Source organism: Bubalus kerabau, chromosome 2 (genome assembly GCF_029407905.1).
Source record: "Bubalus kerabau isolate K-KA32 ecotype Philippines breed swamp buffalo chromosome 2, PCC_UOA_SB_1v2, whole genome shotgun sequence".
NCBI classification, from domain to species: Eukaryota; Metazoa; Chordata; class Mammalia; order Artiodactyla; family Bovidae; genus Bubalus; species Bubalus kerabau.
In genome coordinates, this window is record NC_073625.1 from 186,738,827 (window position 1) to 186,752,121 (window position 13,295).

A 13,295-nucleotide genomic window follows, 5' to 3' on the forward strand; every position below is an offset into this window, starting at 1 on the left:
CCAGCCGTGGACACAGCCACACTCCATCTGGAATGCTCTGTTTTCATTTAATTTCCCTAATACACTCTTATTTTTCCCTCTTGACTTAGGATCATTCTTCTTGGCAGCTTCCTAGATGGCCTCACAGGGTATCAGCATCATAAAATAGTCAAAATGGCACCAGACGAGCCAATTTTGGATTCTCCTTTGGTTACTTATTGGTCATGAGGTCATGGGCAACCTGACAATGTGCTCTTCCTATCAGTCTTTTGGGGTAGTTATTCATAGATTATTAAGATTTTAAGCCCATATAACTTAATGTAAGCCATTTATTATGCTAGGTGATTTCATAAATGAAATTATGAAATAGCAGGATGTCTGCAGAATTGATTCATTAAATCAGTCATAGTTTCATTTCATTATCAACTCAGGGGAGATGTAAGGAATCCAGCTAAGAAACAACTGAATGGAAACCAGTCATTCATTCATTCACTGAAGAAGTGTTTTTTGAGCAGCTGCTGCTGCTGCTGCTGCCGCGGCTAAGTCGCGTCAGTCGTGTCCGACTCTGTGTGACCCCATAGACAGCAGCCCACCAGCCTCCCCTGTCCCTGGGATTCTCCAGGCAAGAGCACTGGAGTGGGTTTTGAGCAGCTAGTATGTGCTCAATATTGCACTGTATGTCAGTATGTCAGACAGCAATGAACATGATATACCATCTCTACCCGGTACAGCTGTCATGCATGCATGGTGATAGGCTGCTATGTTAACAAAGCATAGCAGTGGCTTTTCTGTTATTTAATATTATGAGTTCGATCCCTGGGTTGAGAAGATCCCCTGGAGGAGGCATGGCAACCCACACCAGTAATCTTTCCAGGAGAATCCCCACAGACAGAGGAGCCTGGTGGGTTACAGTCCATGGGATTGCAGAGTTGGACATGACTGAGCAACTAAGCACACACGCGCGCGCACACACACACACACGCTTCTAGAGGAGGTGGGAAGTTAGAACTCAGAATTGCAAATACAGCCAGAATCAGTAAGCAGGTGGCTCAAGTTAGACCTTATCAGAGAAACAAGCAAGTAAACAAACAAACAGCTAAAGGTACAGACAAGCATGCTGCTGCTGCTGCTGCTAAGTCGCTTCAGTCGTGTCCGACTCTGTGCGACCCCATAAACGGCAGCCCACCAGGCTCTGCCGTCCCTGGGATTCTCCAGGCAAGAACACTGGAGTGGGTTGCCATTTCCTTCTCCAATGCATGAAAGTGAAAAGTGAAAGTGAAGTCGCTCAGTCGTGTCTGACTCCTAGCGACCCCATGGACTACAGCCCACCAGGCTCCTCCGTCCATGGGATTTTCCAGGCAAGAGTACTGGAGTGGGGTGCCATTGCCTTCTCCAACACACAAGCATACTCAGTGTCAAAACTGCTGTGGATACTCAATGTAAAGTTATTAATAGAACTTTGGGTCTGCAACAAGTTGGTCTGATGCCAAGACACAAAGATCTCAGGACGGGTTCTACCTGGTGATTACAAACCATTGAGTTAGTGCTATTTTACAAATGTAGGTAGTATGGATTTTGTTTCTGTTTTCTCTTTACACTCTGATTCCTCTGTAGCTAAGCCTTGCCTCTGTTCTTGAAAAAAGGATCCCTTTATCCTGTACAGGCTTCCCTGTAGCTCAGATGGTAATGAATCTGCCTGCAGTGCAAAGGATCCAGTTTGGATCCCTGGGTTGGGAAGATCCTCTGGAGAAGGGAATGGTCACCCACTCCAGTATTCTTGCCTGAATAATTCCATGGACAGAGGAGCCTGGCCAGCTACAGTCCATGAAGTCGCAAAGAGTCAGACATGATTGAGTGACTAACACTCTCTATCCTGTAAATTTTTCCTGCTCTAAGAAGATATTCTCATATTTAATACGTATTGACAGCCTACAAGCTGTTTAGATCAAGCTGAATTACACTTGGTTTGTTCATGGTTGTCATGAGGCAGGGAAAGTGCCAAGCTGTACCAAGAGTGTTTGTATTTCTTTAAATCTTGCCCCAAGTGTCACAAATGTTTATTCCACGTGTAATATTAACATGTAATGAACTGACATCTTTAAAATAAAAAGTAACTGCATTTCCTCTTCTTTGGTTTCTTTTTGTTTGTTTGCTTTTACACAGTGAAAGCAAGACTTTTAATGATGGTCTCGAAAGATGTGGTGTTGGGTGGGCAGGCACCCCTGGGACATTACAGCAAGCACTTTTATCCTCTGGAGCACAGACCCCTCCCCAGTTCCTCATTGGCTGAATATTGTGGGGTTACAATCTTCCCAGACATTGCCTAAGTAAGTCTCATAGAGTATTCTTTCTTCTCCCTTCCCATCCTAAGTCCATGTTTCTCAACAAAGACTATAGTTTATTTCTTCCCAAACATCCTGTTAGCATAGGGACTCTCCAGGTGTAAGCTGTTAGGTAAGACTAGCTTGCCAGTAATTTTCCAAGACAATTCTTTGGTTTCTTACACACAGAAACCTAGTTGTGAGTCTTCTCAGATGAATCTAGGCACCCATTGTTGGCTGGGTGCTTCTTATCTGAACTGGAGATCATTTTTCTAAGGTAAATGAACTTTGGAGCCAGACTTCCTGGGGTTTATTTCCAGCTGTGTCATTTTAGTCTGGAGAAGGAAATGGCATCCCACTCCAGTACCTGGGGAAATCCCATGGATAGAGGAGCCTGGCAGGCTACAGTTCATGGAGTGGCAATGAGTCCTGCATGACTTAGCAATTAGCACTCTCTGTGCCTCAGTTTCCTTATTTGTAAATCAAGGTGGCGGGGTGGGGGGGGGCTTCTATGAGCAGTGGATGAGTTAACATAGGGGTTAACAGAACTTCACATGCGCCTGAATTGGTTGCCTTGCACCAGGCCTTTACTGAAGGGAAAAAACAAAACAAAACAAAAACAACAACAACAACGGAACACCCAAGTGAAACAAGTGGACAAGGTACAGGACTCCACCTTTCTTATCAGTTATAATAGGGAGAGGAAAGAAATAGATAAGGACTTACTTTCTAAACCCCAGATCAAGAAAGAAAGATAAGATACATACCTTTCAACCTATCTATTTAATAAGAAAACAATATGGGGTGTAGGCTGTCAATACTCATTAAATATAGGAGTGTCTTCTTCATAGCAAAAGAAACTCACAGCATAGAGAAATGGCATGTGAATATTACTTGCAAAGAATGGAGGCAAGAAGTACCTACACCCATGACTGAGTCATGTCAATGTATGGTGAAAACCACTACAATATTGTAAAGTAATTAGCCTCCAATTTAAATAAATTAATTAAAAATAAATAAAAAAATAAAAACAGGAAAAAATGTGTAGTAATGAGTTCTCTGAGGAGTTAAAAACCATGATACATAAAAAATCAATTGGCTATTAAAAAAAAGAAGTAGCTACAGGAGAATCCATTTTTAAAAATTCATGCTTTCCATAATTCTAAAATATCTGCAGTTCATTGGTTTATAGAACTCTAGGACATATAATTATAATTTCAGAAATAAATTTCAGAATATTTATCCATAAAGTGACACTGCTGGAAATAAAGACTCCAAAGCAGTGAAAACAAATGTCAGAAAGCCCAGGAATATTACTCAGCCATAAACAAGGAGTGGAATTGTGTCATTTGTAGAGATATAGATGGAACAAGAATCTTCCGTACAGAGTGAAGTCAGAAAGAGAAAAAGCAAGTATCATATAGTAATGCATATTTGTGGAATCTAGAAAAACGGCACAGATGAACCAATTTGCAGGGCAGGAATAGAGACTCTGATGTAGAAAATGGACATGTGACTTGGGCAGAGGAGGGTAAGGTGGGATATACACACACACACACTCTATGTAGAATAGAGAGCCAGTAGGAAGCTGCTGTGTAGCACAGGGAGCTCAGCTCGGTACTCTGTGACGGCTGGGATGCGGGGGCAGGAGCCTGGTCCAAGAGGGAGAGCACATATGTATACATATGGCTGATTCATGCTGTTGTTCAGCAGAAAGTAACACAACATTGTAAAGCAATTATACTCCAATTGTTGTTGTTCAGTCGTTCAGTCCTGTTCCACTTTTTGGAACCCTGTGGACTGCAGCACACTAGGCTTCCCTGTCCTTCACCATCTCTCGGAGCTTGCTCAAACCCATGTCCATTGAATCGGTGATGCCATCCAATCATCTCATCCTCTGTCACCCCCTTCTCCGCCTGCCTTCAGTCTTTCCCAGCATCAGGGTCTTTTCCAATGAGTTGGCTCTTCGTGTCAATAATAATAAAAAAGGAAGCCTAGGCACTAACCCTCACTCACGTCGTTCAGAGGACAATCCCTCACTCTGAACATTGTATTTTAAACTTTTGCAGCACTCTTATTATCTCATTTCTTGGTCTCAACTGGATGCTGAGAATTGGCATATTGACGAGGGCTCAGTAAGAAGCCACAATAGGTAAGGTTAATGTGAGGCAGAAACGAAGCATAAATACAAAGAGCAGATGCAACCAACATACACAGCAGCTGGCCCAGAGTCTACGCTGGGGCACCCTGCTCTTCACAGCCAGCGTTTCTGCAGTTAATACAATATCAGGTGCATGATTAAGACTCTTGACTCATAAGCTATTGTTAATATATTAAATGGGGAAAAGATAATATCTAAAATATTTCAGAACATATTTATTTTTAAAAAAGGTATCCAAGATAGTTAAAATTTTACATGATGAAAGGAAGGATTTAGTTCGAGGGAAAAGTCATTTTCCCAGAATAATGCTAACATTAGCTTTGTGCCTTCTTGTTTCGCTTGCCACATTACATTGGGATGCACTTTTTTAGTGCAAATTAAATTTTAAAAACCTATGTGTCAAACATGTCACTTCTTACTATGTACATTGTCTCCTTTGCTTCAGCCTTGAATGCAAGTCTGCTGCAGAAAATGCTCAGAAATATTTGAAAGGGCCCAATATTTTATATTTTTCATTTATAAGATACAAAATTGGAGACAAGAAGTATACCAAGTGGTTCTAAATCTCTTGTAATTATTCTGGTGAAGTCAAATCACCTGTTTTAGGCGCATCACTTACTTTATCAGATTCATTGCATCATTTTCTAAGGTAAATTCTCTGAATCTTATTGATAATGAAACACTGTCACATTATAGGAGCAGAAATTATGAATGTAACCTGCAGCAGGTTTTCACATATCCTTCTTACGTAGTTTGTAAATATCTGCTCAAGGTCACTTCTTATCAGGTTTGTGGATTTCATTCTACATAATGGTGTGGGTTCCATTCTCTAAGGCAGAGCTGTTGAATGCTCTGTTAATTTAGACTAAATGTTAATCTAGATTCTTGTTCTTTCTAAATGCATAGCAAGAACATGAAATCAGGCTAATATATTTCTGTGTCTTGCCACTCAAAAATTAAATGTATATTCTTTTTCAGAGGGTACAAAACAATTTTTACTTCTCTCCCCCAACCCCACCCGGAGGAGAGTACAGCATATTAAAGGAAACATAGTTGGGTGTTGGCCAATTGTGGGTAGTTTTAGCAGTGTTACCTTGATACAGTTTTCTTTTTTCATTCATTCATTCATTTATTTTATTTTTGGCTGCACTGGCTCTTCCTTGCTGGGCACAGGCTTTCTCTAGTTGTGTGAGAGCAGGCCCCCTACTCTCCAGTTACGGTGCATGGGCTTCTTATGTGGTGGCTTCTCTTGTTGCTGAGCATGGGCTCTAGGCATGTGGGCTTCAGATATTGTGGTGCACAGGCTTCACTGTCTCAAGGCAAGTGGAATCTTCCTGGACTAGGCACTGAACTTGTGTCCCCTGCATTGGCAGGTGGGTTCTTAACCACTAGACTACCAGAGAAGTCCTTGACCCAGTTTTTTATTTTTTAACCCTCTGATTCTGTTTCCTCACATGTAGAACAATGATGGTGAAACAATTCATAAGAGTGTCAGCGGCGGGCTTTATGTAACATGCAGCCCCAGAGCCCAGGTGGTACACAGAGGTAGCTCACTTTAACATCTTTCCTCCTTTCCTCTTCCTCTTTTTTTTTTTTTTTCTCTTTTTGTCCCAAGGCCCATAATTCACTGGGAAAATCAAATGCATTACATACACGTTGAGACATGTGAGGCTCTTTTTCCATTGCCATATATAATTCCATCAATTCCACATTTTGTCGTTCCATTTCTGGTGGTAACTGAACTCCATGAGTCTCCATACAAAAGTCTCAGGTTGACAGCTCTCAGTATCAGACTGTTCAAAGAGATTGCCTCAAGCCAAAGTCTTCTGAGTCATGGCTGCAGATACTTTAATTTTCCCATCTCTTGTTTCTATTCTGTTTAACAAGTCCTTTCTTCCCAACTGTTAAGAAGGTTTTATTTTTTATTTTTTTATAACATCTTATGTGTTTCATAAAATCTCCAAAAATCGCATCTCCTAACACTGCCCATTATGGGCATGCAAATCCCATGGCTGGTCCCTGAGAGTCCAGTCCCAATTACACACCCATTTCAGGGTCTGTATGCCCACCAGGGATGCCTGGAACCTAACTAGACTCAGGGCTCTGAAACCATCCAGAAACCATTCATCCAGGTACAAGCTGTGGTCTAAAAACCGTGAGGATGATGAACACATGTAACTTGTGGGTTGAGCACATTTATTAATGGACTGTCTACCTATAAGACTGGTTATTGTCCAACTCTGCAACTCTACAGTGTGCTCCCAAGTCTAGAAAAGTAGATCACTGACTCTGTGTGGCACAATCCTCCACTCAGTTCACACAACACCATTAACGTCTTTCTCCATCCACCCCAAGAGCCTGTTGTTCAAGATTCTATAATGAAATGTATGACTCATGTGAATAGAAAGATCTATGTACAGGGCTGTTTCCTAAGTAGAATGACCCAGGAGGCAGGAGACATCGATTTTTATCTTTTTATTATTTTCTACAACTAGTGGAATAAATAGGGCCTTATATTGATAGATCTTGATTGCACAACCAAGACCATGAACTCCTTATTGCCAAATTCAGACTTAAATTGAAGAAAGTAGGAAAAACCACTAGACTATTCAGGCATGACCTAAATCAAATCCCTTATGATTATACAGTGGAAGTGAGAAATAGATTTAAGGGCCTAGATCTGATAGATAGAGCGCCTGATGAGCTATGGAATGAGGTTCGTGACATTGTACAGGAGACAGGGATCAAGACCATCCCCATGGAAAAGAAATGCAAAAAAGCAAAATGGCTGTCTGGGGAGGCCTTACAAATAGCTGTGAAAAGAAGAGAAGTGAAAAGCAAAGGAGAAAAGGAAAGATATAAACATCTGAATGCAGAGTTCCAAAGAATAGCAAGGAGAGATAAGAAAGCCTTCTTCAGCAATCAATGCAAAGAAATAGAGGAAAACAACAGAATGGGAGGACTAGAGATCTCTTCAAGAAAATTAGAGATACCAAAGGAACATTTCATGCAAAGATGGGCTCGATAAAGGACAGAAATGGTATGGACCTAACAGAAGCAGAAGACATTAAGAAGAGATGGCAAGAATACACAGAAGAACTGTACAAAAAAGATCTTCATGACCCAGATAATCACGATGGTGTGATCACTGACCTAGAGCCAGACATCCTGGAATGTGAAGTCAAGTGGGCCTTAGACAGCATCACTACGAACAAAGCTAGTGGACGTGATAGAATTCCAGTTGAGCTATTCCAAATCCTGAAAGATGATGCTGTGAAAGTGCTGCACTCAATATGCCAGCACATTTGAAAAACTCAGCAGTGGCCAAAAGACTGGAAAAGGTCAGTTTTCATTCCAATCCTGAAGAAAGGCAATGCCAAAGAATGCTCAAACTACTGCACAATTGCACTTATCTCACACGCTAGTAAAGTAATGCTTAAAATTCTCCAAGCCAGACTTCAGCAATATGTGAACCGTGAACTTCCTGATGTTCAAGCTGGTTTTAGAAAAGGCAGAGGAACCAGAGATCAAATTGCCAACATCCCCTGGATCATGGAAAAAGCAAGAGAGTTCCAGAACAACATCGATTTCTGCTTTATTGACTATGCCAAAGCCTTTGACTGTGTGGATCACAATCAACTGTGGAAAATTCTGAAAGAGATGGGAATACCAGACCACCTGATCTGCCTCTTGAGAAATCTGTATGCAGGTCAGGAAGCAACAGTTAGAACTGGACATGGAACAACAGACTGGTTCCAAATTGGAAAAGGAGTACATCAAGGCTGTATATTGTCACCCTGTTTATTTAACTTATATGCAGAGTACATCATGAGAAACGCTGGACTGGAAGAAACACAAGCTGGAATCAAGGTTGCCGGGAGACATATCAATAACCTCAGATATGCAGATGACACCACCCTTATGGCAGAAAGTGAAGAGGAACTCAAAAGCCTCTTGATGAAAGTGAAAGAGGAGAGTGAAAAAGTTGGCTTAAAGCTCAACATTCAGAAAACGAAGATCATGGCATCCGGCCCCACCACTTCATGGGAAATAGATGGGGAAACAGTGGAAACTGTGTCAGACTTTATTTTTCTGGGCTCCAAAATCACTACAGATGGTGACTGCAGCCATGAAATTAAAAGACGCTTACTCCTTGGAAGGAAAGTTATGACCAACCTAGATAGCATATTCAAAAGCAGAGACATTACTTTGCCAACAAAGGTTCATCTAGTCAAGGCTATGGTTTTTCCAGTGGTCATGTATGGATGTGAGAGTTGGACTGTGAAGAAGGCTGAGCGCCAAAGAATTGATGCTTTTGAACTGTGGTGTTGGAGAAGATTCTTGAGAGTTCCTTGGACTGCAAGGAGATCCAACCAGTCCATTCTGAAGGAGACCAGCCCTGGGATTTCTTTGGAAGGAATGATGCTAAAGCTGAAACTCCAGTACTTTGGCCACCTCATGCGAAGAGTTGACTCATTGGAAAAGACTCTGATGCTGGGAGGGATTGGGGGCAAGAGGAGAAGGGGACGACAGAGGATGAGATGGCTGGATGGTATCACTGACTCGATGGACATGAGTCTGAGTGAACTCCAGGAGTTGGTGAAGGACAGGGAGGCCTGGCGTGCTGCGGTTCATGGGGTCGCAAAGAGTAGGACACGACTGAGTGACTGATCTGATCTGATTGCACAACTGTTTTTGAAAATACCTTCAAGGGGTGATGATGCACTCTGGATGGGTTTACACTTTGCACATGAGACAATCCCAAAGTCATGAATAAAAAGGGAGATAGGTTCAGGACATAACAATGACAAGATAGTGAGACAGGAAGGATGAAGGTGAGGTCCTATGCAGCCTGATTAGTCGAGTGGCCAAGGAAGTTGATAACCTAGTAGAATGAACAGACTAAGAAATACACAACTGACAGGACACTACATCTAGGAACTGAGAGTCACACATATTTCTGTCTTGTTCTCAGTCTTATCAGCTAATAAATCACTAAATCCCTCAAGATTTTCTTGTCTAAATCTCTTTGTTTATTGGGATATAAGTGTCTTACACTGTTGTGTTAATCTCTGTTGTACAATGAAGTGAATCAACTGTATGTACACATATATCCCCTCCCTCTTGGACCACCCTCCTCCTCATCCCAGCCTATATTAATAGCTATATATGTGGAATCTAAAAAAATAGTACAGATGAACCTATCTGTAGGGCAGGAACAGAGATGCAGACATAGAGAACACGGGTGGACACAGGAGGGTCGGGGGCGGGATGAACTGGGAGATGAGAATGGATGTATGTGCACTGCCGTGTGTGAAACAAAGATGGTGGGGACTTGATGCAGTGCAGGGAGCTCAGCTCAGCTTGATGTTCTGTGTCCAAATCTCTTTTGAATCAGAATCTTTCTATACATTGCTACCTCCGCTGCCAGAGTTCTCTCTTATCTCTCACCTGTACCAAAGTAACAATTATTTTATTCTCTCTGAAAAGCATTTCTCACATATCCACCAGAAAAATGTTTTGAAATGCAAAGCCCTCTTGAAAACCTCCGAGGTAGTCCTAGAGTATAATTTCCAAGACCTTTCACCCAGTCTACAAAACCCTCTGAGATTGTCTAGTATATCTATTACTATACCCATCACTTTACTCTTTGCATTCATGTTCTCCCAACAACAAATACTTTCCATGCACACATACTACATGCCACATGTCCTAGGGTCCCCGGACTTCTAACTCTTGGATCCACTGAGCCATTTCTCCCCCTGCTGGTAGGGCAAGTTGGGAGATAAAGTCAAGACCTAGGCTTGCTTATTCACATACGGCCATCAGAAACACTGAACTGGGCAACTTCTGGGTCAGCAGCTGCCAGAGCTGTTCCTGGCTCACCACGAATTAGGCTCCAGGTCCTTGGCTCATGCCTGCCGGAGGAGAAGGGCACAGGGCAGAGAACTTTGGGAGGGTCTGATGCAGAAGTGAGCAGGGCATTGTTTGGGGCCAGCAGGTGCTAAGTAAACAGAAGCTTCTGGATGTGCACATAAACATGGGCTGATATTAATTGACACCCAAACACTGGCCTAGAAATAAAAGGCAGGAGTGAGCCAGCAGGGTGTTCTCTGGGGCTACTGCTGGGTGGGAAGGGCAAAGAAGGAGAGAGGCATGTCCATCTGGGGGGCAGGACGGCCTTCAGGGTCCGTCTCTAAATTTCCTTTAGGGAGCTGTGTCTTGGGCATATTTGCAACAGCCCAAACCACATAAAACATACTAAATTAAATAGGTTAATTAAACAGGCTAATTGTTTAGCCAGAAATTGAAATGATCACATTAAGTTAAGTAGGAGGCTTGGGTGCATGTAGAGATGTTCACACCCGTGAATTGCTGCAGGCATGCTCAAAGGAGGACACAAATCTCTGAAGGCTTAGACCTTTTAAGACAGGCGTCACAGCAAAAACAGTGAACCGGTGTCTCAGGGGTTACTAGCTCTGGCTTCATTCTAAATGATAAACCTTCTCCTTCATGGACGGAACATCAATAATGAGCCCAAATCACACACATTTATCCCAATTTCAGAAAGTCCTAGGTTCAAGAAACCCGCCTTGACTTGAAATTGCCTATTTGTGATTGAAATAAACATGCAAAACCACAAACATGAACTTCACAATTCTCACATGAGATGAACCCCTACTGTCCTCGGTCTCCGTGAACTTGTCCTACTGTTAGAACATCATCTGCTGTAGATGTTGCTATGATAAAACACATCTTTTCTCAGGTTATATTGTAATTTTCCCAAAGAGTTGGAACTCTTTCATTTTCTGGTGTTATCTCCTAATGTGTGTTATTTTTTTCTATGTAGAATTCTGGTCCTTATTTTACTCAGTTTCTTAGTTTCTAAGTTGTATCCAACTCTTTGCAACCCATAGACTCTTCCCCACCAGGCCCCTCTGCCCATGGGATTTTCCAGGCAAGAATACTGGAGTGGGTTGTGCCCCTCCCTAATGGAGACACTGTCCCTTGGTGACCCAGCCTCGCTTCCTCTCCCTCTATTTCTCTGATGGTCCCACCTACACCCTCCCTCCCAGGTGTCAGCTCCACGCTATGGACTGCCTCATCTACCTCTTCACCCAAAACTCCTTCTCAAGCTTCCTGACTGCATGTTCAGTTGTCTGCTACGATCTTCACCTGGATGTCTCAGAGGATTTCAGATCCCAGCCCAAATGTGTCCTGTTTCCTTTTCATTCAAGCCTCCCCTTCAATTCTCTAAGGCTTCCCTGGTAGCTCGGAGGTTAAAGCGTCTGCCTGCAATGCAGGAGACCTGGGTTCAATCCCTGGGTTGGGAAGATCCCCTGGAGAAGGAAATGGCAACCCACTCCAGTATTCTTGCCCAGAGAATCCCATGGACGGAGGAGCCTGGTGGGCTACAATCCACGGGGTCGCAAAGAGTCGGACACGACTGAGTGACTTCACTTTCACTTCTCTAGTAAAATCTCCCAGCCACAAGAAGTTCAGAATAATAAAAGTTATTAAATAAATGTTATATAGAATAGGATAGAATGGAATGGAATATGATATTCCTAGCTATTCATCTCTCACTGCCTTCATCTCTCTCCCTGGGCTGTGATGTCTAGTTACTCCATCTCTCAGTATCTCTTGCATCTGGCTCTTTTGTTCCTGAGCACACTATCATCATCTTTTATGAAAACTTTTCAATCCTGTCCTAATTGGTGTTTCTCATTCTTTTCCTTCTGCACTGTAATCCATGTCACATACCTCAATCAGATTACTTTTTCTAAGACACTCCTGTAAATCTCTCCGTCAATCATGTTACTGCCTTCAAAATCCTGCAGGAGACACTGAATGCTACAAGACCGGATACTGTCTCTCAAGGTTTGCCTAGAGCAAGTACCCTCTGGTTCAGGAACATTGACTGTGAATGTGAAGGCTATACCCTGTTCCTCTTTCTGTCCCCCACAACCCACGAGGCCCCATTTCACCCCAAATGGCTTGAAGTGTTATAACTCAACTGCACTGGTACCTCCTTTGGAGATTTTTTTTTTCAAGCTGTGCATCCCTCTGATACTCAGCTCCATTTCTCTTGGAAACTGTCTTCTGATTCTAGATTTTCTGTCCAGACCTAGCTAAATATCCATCTCCTCTGCTGTCTAAATAGCTCCCATATATTTCAAAGATGACACTGTTTTTAAATCAGTGACTTTCTTATTTCTCTACCCAGCTAGCTGAAATATGCTGTTTCTCATCTTGTGCTCCCTTTCTCAAGGCAGTTGCTCCCTCCCCCAGCATTATGCTTGTTTCTTCATTGGTCCTCCCACTGACCCCAATCCTGTGTCAGCAGTGACCATCCTATTATTACTTGATCTCATTAACAGTAGATGCACAGATATTACCTGAATAATAAACAAGTAAAAGAAGTAATAGAAGTCAAAGACATCCTTTGAATTAAACATTTTGATGACAAAGATCTAGTCTAATTACCATCCTATCATGCACTGTGACAATCTTTAGTTCTTATTTGAAATATTAGATGATGTTATTAGAGAAAGGGGGAGCAATTTAATGAAAACATCTTTAGGTAAGGGTGTTTATCATGTGTATCTATAGCTGTTGAACATTTGTATAAGTGGTAGGATGTGAAGTACATGAAGACACGTGGCCCAGGTTACTTTAAAGACACAGGCCCCAGATTCTGCAAGTGACCTCAGGGGGTACCCGGTAGCCATCAGCCACTTCAAAAATGTCCCAGCTGCAGAGATCCTTGGTGGCTTGTATCCATTAAGTGACTGAAGAGGGCAGTTTTGCCCAAACCCAGGATGACTTTGAAG

General features: G+C 42.4%; 1 protein-coding gene across 1 annotated transcript in view; it reads right to left on the reverse strand.

Annotated features, from left to right (window-relative positions):
* The window catches only part of DSCAM (DS cell adhesion molecule), a 697,188-nt gene that overhangs the window by 283,089 nt on the left and 400,804 nt on the right, over positions 1 to 13,295 (reverse strand). The window lies entirely within an intron of this gene.